The sequence below is a fragment of the Candoia aspera genome, chromosome 2, assembly GCF_035149785.1.
Source record: "Candoia aspera isolate rCanAsp1 chromosome 2, rCanAsp1.hap2, whole genome shotgun sequence".
Classification (NCBI taxonomy): domain Eukaryota; kingdom Metazoa; phylum Chordata; class Lepidosauria; order Squamata; family Boidae; genus Candoia; species Candoia aspera.
Window position 1 is genome coordinate 163,579,684 of NC_086154.1, and position 7,896 is coordinate 163,587,579.

Consider the following 7,896-nt stretch of genomic DNA (forward strand, 5'->3'; position numbering starts at 1 on the left):
TAGACATTGCTGGACACTGGGGTAAAGGTTTTTTTTTTTAAAGCCATTGCTTAAAGATAATATTTAAAAATACTGAATACAAATATCACATGCACACATAGTCACTCACAGCATCATGCCTATAAAACGTAGAATTAGGTTTGGCTGATAAATGTACAGTATAGCAAATGTATTAATGGCATATAATAAATATTGAACAATATTAATTAAATATTTTTTAATTTTATTTATTTAAAACATTTATATAGCTGCCCATCTTGGTTAATAGCCAATTAACCAATGGCTCCAAGTCAGGACCAGATTTTCTTCCAGTTTATACGACTCTTATACTTCTCTGTACAGGAGAATAGGGTTGGGTGCTGTTCATTCAATATGCTTGCTTTAAATTGTTGGAGATAATTGGTCCAAGTTTCAAAGCACTGTCAGAGACAAAGGTGAATATGTAATAAAGCTGCATCATTTTGCTGAACCCTTGAGAATCGATTTGATGAAAGTATCTTGCTTCTGAACAACAACTTTGTTGTCTATTGGTTCTGTCCTGCTTGGGTCTTCAGGGTGAGGCCAAGGCTCTTAATTTCAAGATTCCTTTTACCATGGCATCCATATGCAGGTAGCATTGGGGGGTATGGACAGCTGAGCCCAAGATACATGTACCCTGGGCAATAGCAAGCTGGAGGAGGCTACAACTAGGCCTCAACACTGAAAGTATGTACATCTGGAAAGGGAAGTAGCCCTGCAGGCATTATAATGGAACAAGGAGATGCCCTCAGGATGGAAGACAGGTGAGAGAAATGAACCTGTCCTGTAGGGTTCTCCACCCTTGGAAATGACCTGGTGCAGTAGGAGTGGATTGTGCAGAAGTGGATTGTGCAGCCTGTTTTATGTGTTGCAGAATCTGAAGCTTCGTGTCCTGACTCAGAGGAGCCAGCTATGCTTAGGAAGATCCTAACAGCATTTATGCAGTGGAAGAAACCAGCGACAAAGTCTTAGTTGTCTTGAGAAGGGGAGGTGTTCATAACAGCACCTGTAGGAGAAAGCAAGGTCAGACACGATGGCTTTTCTGATGCAGAAAAAATTAAGCGATGTTCTGAACGCCAGCACGTAACATGTTTTCTGTGGTCTACTTTGGCTTTGTGCCACAAGAGGAAGGATACAGGGAAAAGAACTGTCACCTGCTTGAGCCGCTGCAGTTGCTGTGCAGTCATCTCCAGAATCACAGCTTTCTCCAGATGTGACAATGCTCTACTATGCTATGGAATTAAAAAAAAAAAAAATTGCACTCTGAAGGTGCTTATGGACAAAGATTTTATTGTGCAATCATCTTTATTTGTCTGTCTTCCAAATTCCCAGGGATCAATGTCTTCAAAAGCCCAGCTTCCAACTTTCACTGCAAAAATCAGTTGAGGAAGAAAAGGCAGAACAGCTCTGCAATGACTTTTATTTGCTAACAGCAGAAGGCCTCCAGCTGGAAGCATCTTGTATTTTTACAAAGTTCAGATTGAACTGTTGCTCTTCCAAACTCAGTGTATGCACAAAGCTGCTTTTACTTCATGGGGATCCTTCCTGTTCTTGGTAGGACCCATCACAGAAGTGAATAAGTGAAGGATTAACACCAATTATGCAGAGCAGTTTTCCAAATTCAGGGCGGTAGCTTTTACTTGTATACATTATGGGCTGAAAATGCATACAGACCTTTAATACTGAATCTGGCCAAACTAAATTCTGCAACAATGCATTTATGCAAATCTATATAATTTTTCTTCTGCAAAATTTCTTATGTAACTCATTTCTTTTTATTGTGATGTGATTTTACTGTGATGTGACTCTTTTTATACTTTGTAGAGCTACAGGAAATCATAATTTGGCCATCCTGTTTCAGTTGTGACAGTTTGGGGAGAGAATATGTACTCTGAAGCCCTGCTTTTTCTGCAGGGGTTAGTCTCTGCTTTCATAGTTTCTAGTATGGCACTAATATTTTAATAGTTCAGGAGGTTCGTTTAGGGCTTATTTAACCATAATTTTTAAAAAGTGTAGAGTGCAGTAAGCCAACAGTTAAACTTTTAGCTGTATGGGGCAGGAGCAATACTGCACATGTATTATCCAAATGAATGATTTAAATGTTTGATTCCTGGATAATTATGGAGGGAGTCCAAGTTATTGTACTGCTGCTATTGGGAGCAGCAGAACCTCTCTGAACCAAGGAAATCACACATTTTGACTTCAGGAGTAAATTGTTCTTCAAAGGGCTTTGCTCCTCTATGATCTATTTGCATTTATCTGTTGTTCTGGGGGCTGATGAAGTAGCTGTTTCAGCTGTTGTGGACTTGCATTGATGTGGGACCTGCAGCATCTCTCCATCAGTGGCTTGATGGACTGCCAGAAAGAAGGAGCGTGTGCAGTATCAGGAAGGAATCAAACCTAGATTTTGTATAATTAATTAATGTTAGAAAAATGAGTTTGGCTGCCATCCCAAATACTTCGTAAATTTGTGGAAGAGGGGGATAGCTTTCTTACTTCTTGCTGGAGCATGATCCTAAAACCCATTCTTAATGCAAGAATTCATAAAGAGAACATATGAAGTAATAAGAAGAATGACAATAAGCATGTACAGTATACAATACCTGCCTTTTATATTTTGGAAGGATTAGAAAGGCCTCCAAGTCTGAGGTTTTGGTATCAAATTAGACCCCATCCTGCTGCCTTTCTCATTAAGACATTTTGAAAGAAATTGCCTCTTGATGCCTGTATTTGTAATGAACTCAGATAGTCTCTGCAGTGACAGCAATGTCTTTTTTGACTTCCTTCTGCTTTCTGCTTTTTAGTTAATGGCTGATCCACAAAAATACATTTGTATAAAACAGCTGAATAAGCTGTGCATTAAGCAAGAGATTCAAAACTATTCTTTCGATGATGGTAAGAATGTGTGTGTGTGTGTGTGTATTTAATATGTTCATTCGTGTCCAATTCTCAGAGACTGCCTGGACAAGTCCCTGCAGTTTTCTTGGCAAGGGTTTTTTGGCAGTGGTTTGCCATTGCCTGCTTCCCAAGGCTGAGAGGGAGTGGCTGGGCCAAGGTCACCCAGCTGGCTTTGTGCCTAAGGCAGGACTAGAACTCCCGGTCTCCCAGTTTCTAGCCTGGTGCCTTAACCACTACACCAAACTTGCTCTCAATAATGTTATTAGGATTATCCAAAATAGCACAGAAGGCTGCAAGCTTTCAGGCTCTGAAGACTTGTTCATCAGGCCAGATGTTACAAAAACCAGGAGTTAAGGAACAAGAAAGAATTTAATGACAGTCTCATGATGAACATTGTGGACTGTGTGTAGAAGTTTATGATATGCATTTCAAAGCTTGAAACCTTCTGAGACATTTTGAATCATCCCATTATTACCCAAATAGTCATCTTTTTCATGGACCAACAGAGCTATTACTGCTTTTTATCTACTGAAAAAAAAAGTGATTAAAAAAAGCTCTTGGAATAAAATTGTGAAGTACTCCTACTCTAAGCTAAAGTGTGAAGGGAAAATCGCTTTTCCTGATTGGAAGTTCACTGTAGGGCCATGAACATTACCTCCTGTGTAAAAGTTCTGCTACTAGGCCTGTCCATTTCTCCTCCCATATTTTTATGACTTTGCCAAAGTCATAGTTTATTTATTTTATTTATTATTACAATTTTGTTACCGCCCATCTCCCCCAAGAGGGACTCTGGGCGGTTTACAATAAAATTCAAACCACAACAATAAACATTAAAATCCGATAAAATAAACAATTTACCAATATAAAATACAATGTAGATAAATATAAAATCCAAGTGGCTCTAAGATGCCAATCTGGTGGGGGGGGCTCTAAGGTGCAAGCCACCTCCGAGAATGGCTACCCGCCTTCCTGCCCCAGGCGAGACAGCAGAGCCAAGTCTTCAGGGCCTTCCAGAAGGTCAGGAGTGAAGGGGCCTGCCTCACCTCTGGGGGCAAGATGTTCCAAAGGGCAGGGGCCACTGCAGAGAAGGCCCGCTTCCTGGACCCCGCCAGATGAAATTCTTTTACAGACGGGGTCCGTAACATGCCCTCTCTGCATGATTGGGTGGGCCGATGTTATAGTTATAGTTAGATATTCTAGGCAGCTTCCTGGGGAGAAATGTGTGCAGCTGAATTGATAGTGTTGATCAGAATGAAATATAAATCAATCAACAGTGATGTTGGTGAGAAGACCTGGTTTACAGGAGGAATTAGGTATTCTTGCAGTCCACACTTTCATCTTGGGCTCTGCCTTATTCCCGTAATCTGTTCCTGTAATCCTGTGGAATGTGCTCTCTCAATTACATTGGTTGTATTATAGACTGCATCCATCTTGAAAGATCAGGATCTTATTATTCCTACCATTTTTGCAATTTCTAGGTGTGCCTATTGTAAAATGCTTTATAAAAGCTGCACCTGAAGGCATCTGGGCTGCAGGATTATGACTAACCAGTTTGAGTCTTCTTCAGTGGCAGTTTACATAAATTAGATTACAAGTTTAGCATCTTTTTTTTTCATCAATTGCAGTGGCTGCTGATACTTATCTTTGCCCAATAATATTTGGTTATGAAATTGTATCTAGCCTGAGACCTATAGGTCTTAAAGTAGACTTCCTCAGCCTTGTGTCCTTAATGTGCAATGGGATTCCAACTCCTGGAATTCTTAACCAATAGCCACATTGACTAGAAATTTAAGGAATTATAGAATCAATACAGGTAATCCTCACTTAACAACCATTCATTTAGCAACAGTTTGGACTTACAACAGTGTTGAAAAAAACGACTTATGACTGCTTCTCACACTTATGACTGTCACAGCATCCCACAGTCACGTGATCATGATTTGGGCAGTTGGCAACCAGTTCACATTTAGGAACATTGCAATGTCTCATGGTCACGTGATTGCCATTTTCAACCTTCCCAGCCGGCTTCTGGCAAGCAAAATCAATGGGGAGCTGAATGATTCACTTAATGACCATGTGATTCACTTAATGTCCACAGTGATTCACTTAACAGCTGCCACAAAAGTCGTAAAATCAGGTTGGATTTGCTTAATGACCGCTTTGTTTAGCAACCAAAATTCTAGTCCCAATTGTGGCCATTAAGCGAGGACTACCTGTACATCTGAGGGCCACAAACTATATCAGGTTTATCTTAAGAGAGACTACCCTTCTTTCTTTCTCTGATAAGTCCTGGTTTAGTTCCATCAGTGATATGTACCCCTGCCACTAGAAAGAAAGCAAAGCGTGTGGAATGATTTCCCCAGTGGAAATTAGAAATGGTTCCTCTTTGCATTTAAAAAAAAGTATTTGTCTCTGTACCTGATGGATATTTTGCAAGTAGTTCTATTACATTTTTACTGAAAATGTCTGGAATCACACATTACAATTTTATATGATTGTTTTTATTTTTACTCATCATGATATTCTTTGAGTATGTATTGTGAAACAACTCAATTAAACTAATCCTCAGGAGAATGCTTGCTTTTTCCTTCCTATCCCATACAGGATGATGCTGAGCTGCAAGGACCGTTTTGGATGCTGGGCTATGAAGAACTCTTGTGGACAGCATAGTTTTGTGGGATTTTGAAGAACCCAAAAAGAGCCAGAATAACAATTGTGGAAATAGAGCCTTGGATTCTGCCTTCCATGGCATTTGATGAAATAATTAATAGGAATATGTACGATAGCAGCATCCGAATATATAGATGCATACTCAAAATTAGAGTACTTGATCTACCTTTAATGAGGGTCATGTCTGGATACAAAAGGATGACCGAAGAGATAATGGATAAGGCATATAAGCATGTGCTCGGGCTGGAAATTTAATTTCAGTACCAAAACTGTTCTCAGCCCTTCTTCTGCAAACCACTCTGATATTTTAGTTTAATTCGGGGGTGTGATCTAAAACAGCTGGGGTCCAGAAGGTAGAGGAGGGCTGTAGCTGCATGTTGGGAAGGGAAGGATAGTTCACATATGCTGAGGCAACTCTCCCTTTTAAATCACACACTTTGAGATGAAGCTCTGACATGGAAGAAAAGTTCTGGAAACAGCTACAGGCAACCAGGTGCAGCCCTGTTTGCCTGAGTGCTACCTCTTCAACCCATATTCCAGGATAGCCCATTTAAAAAAAACAAACTAAACCTTAGAGACTCTGGAGGCTGCACCAGAAATATCCAATGTTAATTTCCCCTGCTAATGAACCTTGCTCTGTTTAATGTGGAGAAGGAGCTGCGTTTCCTTACCTTTCGGTAGAGATTACTGGAATGATTTGAGTTCCTTTTAGAGGCTCCCATTATGTCGACACCCTTCAGTTTTGGGTTGTTTCCTGAATCAATCACTGAGTGAACAAAAGTACCCTTCTTGCTCATTGTGTTTTACAGTCTTAAGCTGTTCAGCAGAATAATGTGACTGGCTTTGTGGCTCTCTTTCCAATATGTCACCCAATTCTCTTTTTTCTTCATCTCTTCTGTCTGTAGAAGTGATTCATTCGCCCCCTCATTTCTTTCCCTCCTCCCACAGGACTGGAAATGCCTCCTTTCTTACCCACCCCTCTCCTCTCCCTCTTCCAACCTCCCCCAAATTTCCCTTCACATCTGCTGCAAGGCCAGACATCCCTTTGCCTGAAGAACTGCTGATGGGTTACTCGGAAGGCAGCAGGAGATGGAAATGCAGACAGGCGTAAAGACAACATGTCTCTTTTCTGTTGGGTTTGCCTTTGACCCACGAGAAATAAACCAGAATCGGACCAAGCAGGCACGCTGGTGGCTGTGTGTGTGTCTCTGACAGGTAGCTGCTATGGCTCCAGTCTTTTCAACAACACCACACCTTAGCAGTATTATTTCCTGTATTATAGCTGTAGGAACTGTGGCTTGCTAAGGCTACCTGATGACTTATGGTACACTAAGGTTTAGTCCAGAGCCTTTCTGATTTATGCCTGTCATTTTTTAGCCACAGCATCATGCTGAATGTATCCCTTCCCATCATCTGTTTTCCTCTCATCTTTGGCTATTTCCACTCCTCCTATGGCTGCCCCATATTGAAATTTGCCTGCATCAACTCAGAGTGAACAGCTTCAGAACATAGCTCCCAGGGCAAAGTGAGAGGAGGCTTAGCAGCATGTAGTAGTGATCTTGACTGAAAATAGGCACATACAAAACTGTCAGGCCTGAACTTTGAATAACAGGGCAAGGGAGGCTGAAATTCATGGACTCCAAATGGCCACCGTCCATTGGAAACAGCTAAGAGGCTGAAGTTGGCATGCCGAGCCTGATTATAGTTGATGCTCACTGAGGAGATTACTTATCTGTCAGAACGTTTTATAGCTGGGGGGAGCACTGTTGGTGCTGAGCACATAGATGCTCATTTTATTACGTTTATTTTCCACAAGATTCAACAGGGCAGAAAGTCTTCAGCCTATCAATACTGATAAACATTCCCAAACTTTTCTGAGCTGGTTTCTAATGGACTCTCAAGTTTTCCCTTTTTGTGAAAATAGGCTGAAAAGGATAATTCCTGTCTGAAAGCAAGTCTCATTCTAGAGCTGGAGAATGCAACACTTAAATATACCATGACATGCACTTTCAAGAAGCCTAATCAAGACTTTGATGCTTATAAATTAAAAGTACTCCAGTTACAAAGGAACAATATTGCCATGCTTTTAAGCAGAGCTTCTGAGCTGATGCTTCCCTCCCCTCACACCTTCATTCACCCCCCACAGCTGCTCTGCCCACCCCCTGCAGGGACAGACTGGAAGTTCACACGGCTTCAGTGATGACTTCTAACGGTCCCTCTCACAGGCAAGATGTATCTAATTGTAGCTACAGCAAAGTCAGAAATGTAATGATGGAGACTGTTACCAAACACCTTCACTCTGCAAAGATA

The 7,896-nt window shown here is 41.0% G+C and overlaps 1 pseudogene; it reads right to left on the reverse strand.

Moving 5' to 3' along the window:
* Window positions 1-588: 588 nt before the first annotated feature.
* Window positions 589-6,308, reverse strand: LOC134490153 (helix-loop-helix protein lin-22-like; annotated as a pseudogene).
* Window positions 6,309-7,896: the final 1,588 nt, after the last annotated feature.